This window comes from Nannospalax galili, unplaced genomic scaffold (genome assembly GCF_000622305.1).
Source record: "Nannospalax galili isolate Female #2095 unplaced genomic scaffold, S.galili_v1.0 scaffold894, whole genome shotgun sequence".
In the NCBI taxonomy this organism is placed as follows: domain Eukaryota; kingdom Metazoa; phylum Chordata; class Mammalia; order Rodentia; family Spalacidae; genus Nannospalax; species Nannospalax galili.
In genome coordinates this window covers 13,610-26,076 of record NW_008334892.1, presented here as the reverse complement: position 1 = coordinate 26,076, position 12,467 = coordinate 13,610, and the positions used below count along the sequence as shown (strand labels likewise).

The following is a 12,467-nucleotide window of genomic DNA, read 5'->3' as shown; positions in this document are numbered from 1 at the left end:
TGCAATATCAGTGGTGGTCAGAAGAGGGAGTTGGAGCCCCTGGAACTGGAGATATGCATGGCTGTTAGCTGACATGTAGATGCCGGGAACCAAACCTGGTCCTTCTTTTTTTGGTCTTTTTGAGACAGGGTCTCCCTGTAGCCCCAACTGGCCTGGAACTCACTATGTAGACCAGGCTGGCTTCGAACTTACAGAGATCCACCTGCCTCTGCCTCCCAAGTGCTAGGATTAAAGGCATGCGTAACCATGCCCGGCTGAGCCCTGGTCCTTTGCAAGAGCAGCCAGTGCTCTTAACAACTGAGCCATCTCTCCAACCTCCAGATATACAATCTTAAATCATGTCTTCTCTTCTTGAATATCTTTTTTATATTTAAATAAATAATTTATTGAGAATTTCATGCATGCATATAAGGTGTTTTGAGCAAATCCATGCCCACTCCCTCCCTCCAACTCCTCCCATATTTCCCATCACTTTTTTCTGAGAACTTCATGTACTCCTTCTTTGATTGATATATTTATTTTTATGGGGCTTTTGGCTACTCTAACATTCCCCCCACCTCTGAAGAGGTATCCCTAAAATCTTTTAAGGATTAGATACAAGCTCCCAAATACTTTAGACATTTTTGGTCTTTGGAACAGAGTATGTTGCTAACAAGCTGAAGGACATTTTGTCTTTCAGCCAAGAAACTGGCTACTTTTCTTTGGGGTCTTTTTACCTTAACTGTCTAGCCAATTCCTACCTCCTATTCTTATCACACCATCCTCTGAAGAGATTACCCAAATTGCCAATAGGGAAGCCAGACACACGCAGCTCTGGCTTCTTCCATGCTGAATAGGGACGCAGGGTGAGGCAATTGGAGCACCCCTTCAGTGGGTCTATCTCAAAGACTCCCAAATTGCATAACTCTTATCTTTAAGGGGAAAAGAAAGTCTTTGAATTGTGATGTGATGTGAAGGAAATGTGAAGAGATGTGAAGGATAAATAAAAGCAAGAGTAATTAGCATTGCAAGTTCTAGACAGGGAACTAGAAAAAGTCAGAACTGGGCAATTTTCAAATGTTCATATGAGAGTCCATTGGAATTTCTTGACAAGGGCTTCCGAGAGCGTTCCTCATTTGGGTTCTTCCTAATTTTTCTTTTGTCTTCCCAAGGAAGGACTCTAGAGTGATGGATGATGGACTCAGGATTTGCTTTCAGGTATTTTGATAGCTGTTGGAGTGGTTAGAATCCGTGTCAGATCCCCCTCAAAGGCTTCTAGAGAGGGGGAGAAAACAAATTTATCCATCATTTTAGAACAATAGCTTGTTGTTTCCCTTAGCCACAGGTGGGCATTATGGTATTGGAGACCAAGATTGGAAGTCTTACATCTGAATAGCACTTTCTGGTTAGGAACAAAATCATCAATGAGAAATAACTGTTTAAATAACTTTTTATATGAACTTAAGCTTTACTCTTTGGTTATACTTTCCTTTTGGGTGTTTATGACCATACAGTTGGCCCAAATAAATCAGTTTATTTTTACACTTAAGGTTATTTGAGGATCTGTTCCTCAGGAGTCAATGGGCTTGGGAGGAGCTCCTGGCTCCTTTCTTTTACCAGTTCCATCTATGTGAAGATAAGTCAAAGGTCCTGCTTGACCATGTCTGGATTCACTTGGAAGCATGAATGAGATGTTTCCTCTGAGTTGACCCTCCTCTTTGTAGACTGGACACTGGTTCAAGTCCATCTGGTGTGGTCTCCATGGCCTCCCTGAACAAGAGGACAGGTGACTCACCACAGTTACAGGACATTTTGAGAGATGTCCCATAGTCCCCTGGAATTTAGTTGACCTTGGACAGCAAGGGTCAAAAACTGTCCTTTAAGTCCCTCTGACCACATTAGTACAGGCCTCAAACTATGGCTGTTAAACATCCAATAAAGTTAGTTCTACCAGTCTGGTACTATTAATTACCATGAGCTGTGTAGATAAATCTTGGGTAAAAAACCAAATATTTTCAGATAAATCTTCACTAGATATATATTTTGTTCCTTAAACTAGTTGACTATACTATGGCCATAGAAAATTTAAGTTATTTTTGTCTCATCCTTTATATATCATAACAAACCTACACAGACCTTCATCACTTGCTTAGGCTTTCTCATTTTTTTCTATTTTGGAAAATATCTCCATTCCCATATCCTTTTAACACCTTTTACATTCCCATATTCTTTTCTTTCTTTTTTTCTTTTTTTAATAATTATCAGACACAATAGCATTAACAAATAAGTTTTCCATCTGTTATGACACTTCTTTTCCTGGGGATACTATACAATGCTTACTCCCTTTTAAGGTTCTAGTGTCAAGCCAATGTTTGATTAAAGTTTTCCTGGGGAACCAATGAATTTACTGAGCTTTCTTACTGAGATAACTGAGAGGCTGCTCAGGTGTATGTATGACCTGAGGGTATGTACACTGGAAAGCCTTTACCCAGCATGGGTCATGCTTTTTCCTCCTAGCCTTCCCCAGATTGTTTACTTTAGCCGTCCCCAAATCCAGTAGGCCATGTATGATTAGGGCCAAATTACATACAGTTGGCTGGGAAGAGTGGCTGGATAGTCCGATGATGGTCCAATGACCCTGTTTGGCCCTCCTTTAATGAATGAGCACAACTGTCAACAAGCCCAATTGTGACAATATTCAGCGATCAGGCTCAGCTCAAGTCATGATGATGGTAGTTATTTCATGCAGAAGGGACTGCTGTATCATCTTATTAAAAGGACCTGGAATTTAAAAGGATTTGGTGCTAAGATCCATATATGAGGGAGAACATAGGTCGTTTGTGTCTGTGTTACTTCACTTAGCATAACAGTTTCTAGATCCATCCATTTACCTGCAAATTTCATTATTTCCTCTTTCTTTACAGCTAAATAGAACTCCATTGTGTAAATATACCTTTTTGTTAACCATTCATCAGCTGAGGGACACTTGCTTTTCACAATAGCTGAGATGGAAGCGACCTAAGTGCTCTTCTTGAATACCTTAAATAGGTCACTCTATTATCTTGTACCATGAAACATCCCTGTTGAAAATGTAATGATTTAGTTTTCTGCCTGTTAACTTTTGGTCTATATACAGAAAGCCCTCAGTTTACTTTACTTGTTTTCTTTAGACAGGGTCTAACTCCATAGCCTAGGCTGTCCTGGACTCACTATGTGGCCCAGACTGACTCATAACAATCCTTCTACTTCAGCCTCCTAAATGCTAGGTTTATAAATGGGATTATAGGTGTGAGCCACCCCACCAGCTCTGTTTCTGTTTTGTTTTGAGATAAAATTCTAATTAAATACCTAGCTTTGGTTTTTTGTTTGTTTTTGTTTTACTTTAAAGTTCAGGGATTCATTAGAACACACCTTTTTTTTTTGTCTTTTTTTGAGACAGGGTCTCCCTGTAGCCCCAGCTAGCCTGGAACTCACTATGTAGACCAGGCTGTCCTTGAACTCACAGCCTGCCTCTGCCTCCTGAGTGCCAGGATCAAAGGAGTGTGCCACCACACCCGGCTACTCTTTTTTTTTTTTTTTTTTTTTTTTTGACAGTATCTCACTGTATAGACCAGGCTAGCCTCAAACACACAGATATTCCCCTGCCTCTCCCTCCAAGTGCTGGGACTAAAGACTAGTCAGGCTATGCCTGGCTGGAGCACAATTTCTTAAACTGTGGGTCACAAATTTGTGTTGTAAACAAATTTGGTAACACTAGGAGATTTTTGAATATGCACTGATCAAAAATTAATTTAAAATCAAACATAATGAAGCCAAGGTATTTCTGGCAGTGCTTGCCTGTGTCACATCACACTTTACCGCAGCCTTGGTTCTGTGGGTACAACATGTCCTTTGCTCCCTGCATGCCATCATGCCACAAACTGTCAATGAAAGCTGCCTGAAACACATCAGCTTAGATTTGAGACTACTGTATATTTTGAATTATTAACATGTTTCCTTTTTTGGTATGTGTGTGTGGTATGTGCATATGTTTATGTGTGAGTGAGAGTGAGCTTGCATATGTATCATGTAGGCAGGTATGAAGGCCAGAGTTTGATGCTAGATGTCATCTACAATTTCTATAATCATTTCTCCTTTTTTTTAAATTTCACTGAACTCATGGAGCTTACTCTTAAGATTGGATGGCCATCACGACCCTGTGCTGGAGTTTATAGACATGTATCACCAATCCTGGCTCCTATGTGAGTGCTGAGGTCCTGAGCTCAGATCTTCTTGCTTGCATGGCATGTACTGTACTCTCTAAGCCATCGCTCCCTCCCAGAACCGTAATATTTGTGCTACAACATACAAATTTCCTGCTCATATAGAAACAATGATTTAATTACAGAAAACAAAACTTTTAATATTTTTCTACCATCGTTCCTCAGTATACAAACATCAGATTAATATATATTTGGATTGGATTACGTTTGAATGTTTGATTTTATAAATTGCTATTTGAGCCAGTGTGATGATATACGCCTTTAATCACAGCACTCAGGAGGCAGATGCAAAGTGAGTCTCTATGAGATCAATGCCAGCCTGGTGTACATGGTGAGTTCCAGGCCAGTTGAAGCTACAGGGAGACGTGTCTCAAAACAACAGCATCAACAACATGCTGTTTGACTTGTCATTAAGAAAAGTCAATGAATTTTGGATTAGCATGAGGACAAAATTTCTAACAATTCTGAAAATGGCCCTGCATTAGTTGCTTTTCTCTTTCTGTGATAAAATACCCTGACAAAAAGTAGCTGATAGAAGAAAGGATTTATTTTGGCTTATGGTTCCAGAGGGACAGAGCCCATCATGGCAGGGAGAGTATGGCAATTCTGGGAAAGCATAGGGGCAGGAGCAGGAAGCTGGCTGATCACATTGCCATCCTCACACAGGAAGGGGGAGGGAGGGAGGGAGGAAGAGAGAGAGAGCAGGAAGTGGGATGACGCTATAAAACTTCAAACCCTGTGGGCATGGTGGTGCACACCTGTAGTCCCAGCACTTGGGAGGCAGAGGCAGGTGGATCCCTGTGAGTTCAAGGCCAGTCTGGGCTATATAGTGAGTTCCAGGACAGCTGGGGCTACAGGGAGACCCTGCTTCAAAAGGAAAACAAACAAACAAACAAAAACCCCAAAAACTTCAAACCCTGGGCTACCAACTGGGGATCAAGTGTTCAAATACACGAGTCTATGGCAAACATTTCTCATTCACAAAACCACACCACACTTCCTTCATTTTGTTCACATTTCTGCAAAGTGGCATTCTCAGCATTATAAAATCAAAGCATCAACTCAAAAAGTTGAGGATGTTCTACATCCTACAGTATCAAATATTTGTTAAGCTTTAATTTTTGCATGAAATGATGGTAGTCATTTTTGGGACTGACTTGAAATAAAGAGAATACTCTTTGCTGGTCACGGGGAAAATAATTAATTTTTGTGAAAATCAACAGCATATTCACCTTATTAGTATTTGGATTTGCTTTTGCCTTTAATAAGTGGTAAAACTATGTGTATATCAAAGAATTATTTAAAAATATAATTTCTTTGTGATTTATAATCAGTAAATGTTTTATTTGTATGCTTATTTTATATATCTATCTACCCAGAGTCATGTAAGTCTTTCTCAGGGGAAAAGGGATTGTGAGTGGAAAAAATTTAAGAAGCCTTGTGGTTAGAGTGTATTTGGCATTGGTGATTCTGAGTCAATATTTTTAAGTATAAAGTATGCCATGCTATGACTAAAGGTGTATACCACTATGGCCAATACTTACTAATTTTTAAAACAGAATCTCCCACTATGTAGCCCAGGCTGACTTTGAACTTACGGTGAGCCTCCTGCCTCAGTCTTCCAAGCACTAGGATTATAGGTAAATGCCACCACACCGAGCTTCAAATCTTTACTTTCAAAAGGTCTTTTTGAATTACAGCCTTTGCATTTGTCATGCTGTTCCTCTGGCTAGTTTTCTTTTTCACTTATTCCTATTTTGATATGTTGAATCTTATTTGCATGTCTTTAACATTTGTGTTTTTTCTTTCTTCTGTCTTGTTTTTCCTTTGTTTTGTTTTTGTCTTAATGAGACAGGATCTTGCTCTATGGTCCCATCTGGTCTTGCGTTCCTGGTCCTTTTGTCTCTGCCCTATGAGTGCTAGGATTTTATGTGTGTGCCATTATTCAACTCTTCCTTTTATATTTTAAGACTTTTCTTTGTTTAACCTTCTGTTTTTTAAAAATATTTTATTATTTTTATTTTTTATGTCTGTGGATATATTGGCTGCCTGTATGTAAGTGCACCCATGTCATGCAATGCCTGCAGAGGTCAGAACTGGGCATGGGATTCCCCTGAAACTGGAGTTGTTAGCTGCCATGTGGGGCTGGGAATCCAACCTCTGCAAGATCAGCCAGTGCTCTTAACCAATGAGTCAACTCTCCAGCCCACCTTCTGTTTTTTTTTTTTTTTTTTGGTGGGGGGAGGGACAGGGTTCAGGGTTTCCTTGCAGCCACAACTAGACTAGAACTTACTATGTAGACAAGACTGGCCTGGATCGCACAGAGATCTGCCTGCCTCTGCCCCCTGAGTGCTGGGATTAAAGGCATGTGCCTGGCTCCACCTTCTGTTTCTTGTAAGACAGTTTCTATAGGATTTATTCACTCTTATTTTCCTTCAGCTTACTTTCATTTCTGAAATAAATTTATTGATATTTTTTCTTGAGTTTTATCATCCGATTGTTCTTTTTCTAGCTCTGATTTATGCTGCTCTTTGAAATTTTATATCTTTAAAAGTATCTTTTAGCTTTTTTTGAAATAGTAGCTTATACTTTTTTCTTTTCTTTTTTTAAATTATTCCAAAGAGAGGCAATTTTTAATGCATTTTTCCTAAAATAACTCAAAGCAGGTTACATAAAAAAAATATATATACAATGAATTTTAAGGGGGGAAAATAGGAATAAGAACTCAAAGACCAAAGGATTTGCCAAATGTAGTCAACTTTGCTGGAATAATGAAGGTTTCCATTAGCTCTGTTCTTTTGTTTTTTCCTTTGGAAAATCCTAATGAATTTGTTGGGCTTGCTAACAGAGCATAGGGTGGGGGTTTATTTACAGAACAGTGCCCCCCCCCCATTTACTGCTGCACTAGAAAGTCCACATTCAAATACAGATCCTGTGACTACCTGACAGCCACACAAAATGGCAACAGAGGAGCCTCATGGCGGTCTAGGCATAATTATATATCCTTAGCCCCTCCCCCACATGCAACTAAGGTCAACTGATTGCGTGGGAGGGGTAACTGACTCTTCCCCTTGACTCCTTGATGAGTGTGGGAAGGAGGTGTGAGTCTAGCTTGCCTGCATAGTGGAGTTATCTCTTTTGGTGTTAGAGGCTCTGAAAAAAAAAATGTTTTCTTTACTATTCTGGGTTTATTTATTTTTATTTTTATTATTTATGTGTATGAATATATCACCTGCATGTATGGAAGTGCACCCCTGTCATGCAGTGCCTGCAGAGGTCAGAAGAAGGCCTTGGATCCCCTGGAACTGGAATGATGGCAGTTGTTAGCTGCCATGTGGGTGCACAGAATCTACCCAGGTCCTTTGCAAGAGCAGTCAGTGCTTAACCATTGAACCATCTCTCTAGCTCCTGACTATTCTGTTTTTAGAGTCACTGTATTCCTTGGTTCCAATCTCCTGATGCTATGACAGAATGCCTCATAAAGTTATTTATTATTAACTGTAGTATATGTAATTCGTGGTTCCAGAGAGGCCCTATTTGGAGAGCACCTACTTGTTCAACTATGCATGGCTGATGGAAGAGGAGAGATGGAACTCGGTTTGTTTGTTTGTTTTAAGATTTTACTTTTATTATTTAAAAAATATTTATATGTGTGTGTCTGTTTCCATTATCCTCTGGCCTAGTGAGTCAGCATTTCAAGTACTTTCAACATTAACAGGAGTTAACTGTAATTATGAAAGTGAGCAGTTTTGAAGGGTTGTCTGTGCTATTCCTATCTTGTTTGTGTAAAAGTTTAACACTTGGGGCTGGAGAGATGGCTTGGAGGTTAAGAGCCCTGGCTGCTCGTGTAGAAGACAAGGCTTTGATTCTTAGTACCTATATAGCAGTTAACAAATATCTGTAACTCCAGTTCTAGGGGATCTGATACCCTCTTCTGGCCTCCATGGCATTTCATGACAGGGGTGCACTTACATATATGCAGGCCAAAACACTCATGCACTTAAAATAAAAATAAAAATTTAAAAAGTGTAACACTTGAGAATGCTTGAAATTTTAGAATCCTGTTCCTGGGTCACAAATAAACACAAAAAAACAAATAACTTTAAAAGGTTTATACTGGCAGGTATGGTGCCCATGCCTAAAATTCTAGCTACCAGGGAAGCTAAAGCAGGAGCATCACGAGATTCAGGCTAGTCTGAACATCATGGGGAGACCCTGTCTCAAAATAGAGTAAAACAGAGCTGTACATATCAGTTCAGAGGTACAGCATTTGCCTAAAGTGAGTGAGACCCTGGGTTCAATTTTTCATATGGCTAAAAAAAGAAAAAGCACTGCGTATTGTTTTATAGATCCACTCTGTGGAGGAATTTGCACTTCAAGAGTGGCTACATTTCAATACACAAAAACTCAAAATTAAACATTAAAAAACCAAATAGACAAACAAAAAGAGTGGTTACCTTTCCTTACATATCAGCTCTATGATACAGTGGACTAATCCATGGGTGAAAACTGAGAAAGCCAATGATTTGAAGCTATTCAAATGAAGGAAGGAAGGAAGGAGGAAGGAGGAAGGAAGGAGGAAGGAAGGAAGGAAGGAGGAAGGAAGGAGGAAGGAAGGAAGGAAGGAAGGAGGGAGGAAGGAGGAAGGAACGAGGAAGGAATGAGGAAGGAAGGAAGAAGGAAGGAAAGAGGAAGGAAGGAAGGAAGGGAAGGAAGGAAGGAAGAAGGAAGGAAAGAGGAAGGAAGGAAGGAAGGAGGAAGGAAGGAAGGAGGAAGGAAGGAAGGAGGAAGGAGGGAGGGAGGGAGGGAGGAAGGAAGAGTGGCTACATTTTGCAGGATGGGGGTGGCAGTGGCAACACATGCCTAGTTCTCAGCATTTGGTAGACAGAGGCAGGAGAATCACTCTATGTTCAAGACCAGCCTGGGCTACATAGTGAGACCCTCTTTCTAAAGACCAAAAACCAACCAAAAAACCAAAATTCAAATCAAAAGAAGGAATATTGCCTTGCCCAGCCCCAGGGGGTTGGAAGTGTGCTGTGCCCCTGGTTCAGAACCCACATCCTGCTCTCCATTCTGCTTTCTCTGGATTTTGTCTCCTTTGGGTAGTCTCTTCCTACAGCCACAAAGGACAATAGTGTGTGCTCCTCATGCCACAAAAACCAGGAGAAAAGAAAAGGGGACTTCCTCCTTCTGAAAGTTTAAGAAACAGTTCCTTCATAACTTATTGGCCTTTATTGGGTCCCAGCCTGAGCCAACCACAGGTCAAGGCTGATGTGTTGAGTGGCTTAGATCTAGTCCAGGATTACACTATGATGGTTTAGCAATGGAAAGTACAGCTTCTTTAGAACCTTTTGAATGAATAAGGAGGTAAGGCCAGCCAGGCATGGTTATCAAAGAGAGCTATGAAAAGAACGGCTCTATTATGTCATAGATGGCATCCTCTCTTAAGAGGCAGCATATCACAGTAGCTGAAAGTGTGGGCTATAGAGACACAACAGCTGGTTCTGATATTGGCTTTACCATTTAAGAATGTGTGACCTACAAATATCTGGAGAGAATCATCACAGTTTTCAGATAAAGATCTACACATTCTCCTTTTAGGAGGGGTTATTAGCAAACACTTTATATGACCTATGGCATCTAATCCTTGATATCCATAGGGTAGTGCTGCACAGGTTTCATTATTGCAAAAGAAAATCCATCCTATAGACAATTGCTTCCCTTGTTTTAAGGCACAATTAGAAGTGATATTGCAATGTGAGGGAATAAACTTACAAGTAAAACATTAAAAAAAAAGTGTGACCTAGCAGGGCATGGTGGTGCAAGCCTTTAATTCCAACACTCAGGAGGCAGGGGTAGGCAGATCTCTGAGTTCAAGGACAGCCTAGTCAACATAGTGAGTTTCAGGCCTGCTGGGGCTACAAGGGAGACCTTGTCTCAAAAAGACCCAAAAAGAAAAAAAAAAAGAATGTATGATCTTGGTAAATTATCAAACCTCCCTATGTAAAATGGGAGCTATCAGCCTTCCTCCTCTTAAGAGTGCTATGACACAAAATTGGTTTAATGTACTTAAAACATTGACTGGTAGGCTGGAGAGATGGTTCAGCCTTGTGGAGGACCTGGGTTTGGTTTCCAGCACCCACATGGTGGCTAAGACCATCCTTAACTCACTCTAGTTCCAGGGGATCTGACACCTTCTTCTGACCTCCATGGGCATTGCATGACACATACATGCAGGCAATATACTCATACACATAAAATTAAAAAGGAAAAAAAAGAACGTTAGCTGGCATGGGACAAGATTTAGACAAGTCTTTGCCACTAATGAGATTCAGCAGTCTTTAGGAGAGATTAGGGGAAATCCTCAGCACCTTGAGGGGTCAATGAAAGGCTAATCTGAGTCTATGGTAGACTAACTAGAAATGATCCCTTTCATCACCACCACCACCACCACCACCCCGGAATCAGCAGCTTCTAGGTTCTTTCCATTTACAGGCTGGAGTTTGTTTTGTTTTGAGGTTTGTCTAGAGCTGAAAGCATAGATGATGAATACTTTTAAGGACAATCCACTATGAGGTCTGATTCATAAATACTGTTCTAGAACTTAGATTCTTATTTATAGTTTTGCTCTCAGCCTGTGATACAACACATTGATTGTTTCACAAACACAACTCACAACTGGAAGGAAATTGTGGACTCTAATCAAATGTTCTCTTTTAATGAAGTGTAAATTATCCTTTTGAGTGGAGCTTTTTTAAATTCCCAGGCCTCAAACATGGTAATTAAGTCTGAAGAACAAAAGAAGATTGTGTTCTAGGTCTTTATTTTGAAATTCAAATGTTGAATTCTCTGTGTCTGTGTCCCGGCTTGGCATCTGATTTCTCTCAGCCCTCCTCCCATCCCTTTCTTAGTAACATCAGATATTGGCACATGATGCTAGGCACATTTTTGTTGTACACAGCAAGGATTATGTAAATCTTCCTGTTCTAAAGTAATTTCTGTGCCTTCTATTTCTTTTGTGTCTCGTGTGTGTGTGTGTGTGTGTGTGAGTGTGTGTGTGGGGGGTCAGAGGTCAACCTTGGGTGTTGTCCCTCAGGAGCTGTCTACATTGTGTTTTTGAGACAGAGTCTCTCACAGGAACCTGGGGCTCAATGATTGCTGGTAAGCAACTCTAGGCATCCTTCTGTCTCTACTTCCCCAGTGCTGGGATTATAAATTAAGTGTGTGCCATCACACCAGCTTTTTTTTTTTTTTGGTCTTTGAGACAGGGTCTCCCTATAGACCCAGCTGGCCTAGAACACACTATGCAGACCAGGCTGGCCTCGAACTCACAAAGATCCTCCTGCCTCTGCCTCCCAAGTGCTGGAATTAAAGGCATGTGCCACCATGCCCAGCTCCACACCCAGCTTTTTTACAGAGGTCCTGGAGGTCAAACTCAGGCCCTCATGGCAAACAGTTTAAACTGAGCTATCCTCTAGAAAAAAAACTTGCTTCTTCAACTGAACCTCCTGCAAGGCTGATTAAATTATTAGAGCTTCAATGGTTACAGAGAGTTTGGGATGTTGCCAGACCATAGCCCAGTTACAATTTATCCTGGGCTATCTTTCCTTGCCCACTTCTGTGTCAGACCTAATACCCTGTGACTAACAGATAAAAACCTTTTGGGATGTGTTTCTTAACACAAACCTAGTTTCCACCAACCAAAGGCTAAAAATGTCATCAGATGGCATCTGTGGCCTATAGCTAACATTTCTCCACCTTGCTGTAATCACCTACTTGCTGTTTCCACCAATGTATTTGAAAACTGCCCTGAGAAACTACTTTATTTGTTCTGTTACTATAAAAACTTCATTAAACTGTTACCACTTTGGGACATGGAATTTGGGATAACCTAAATCTGTGTTCTCCGGCCACGGTCACTCATATTTGGCTCCAGAATAAACTATCTCTTATTCCCTTTGAGGTAAGAGTTGTATTTTTGCATTGACAGTTATGGTACCACAATGTGGTCCACCAAGAATAATTCACTTTTCACAAGAAGAGTCATCTGGATAGAAGCAAGGTATCAGCATGGATTCATTGAGTCCAAGCCATCTGGTGTTGTCGCCTCAGGTGGATTATGGTGAGTTCTTTCTGGGGTTCTGTCAACCCTTCCTAGATTTGCTCAGTGGTCCATTTGTTTACTCTGAGCTGGTTGTCTATTTTATGTTTAATTTGTTAGATACC

At 40.6% G+C, this 12,467-nt stretch overlaps 1 non-coding gene across 1 annotated transcript; it reads left to right on the top strand.

Moving 5' to 3' along the window:
• The first annotated feature begins 5,364 nt into the window (after nt 1–5,364).
• LOC115069702 lies at nt 5,365–5,432 on the top strand. Its single transcript, XR_003848945.1, has one exon. It is a non-coding gene; the product is annotated as a small nucleolar RNA SNORD2 (small nucleolar RNA).
• Nucleotides 5,433–12,467: the final 7,035 nt, after the last annotated feature.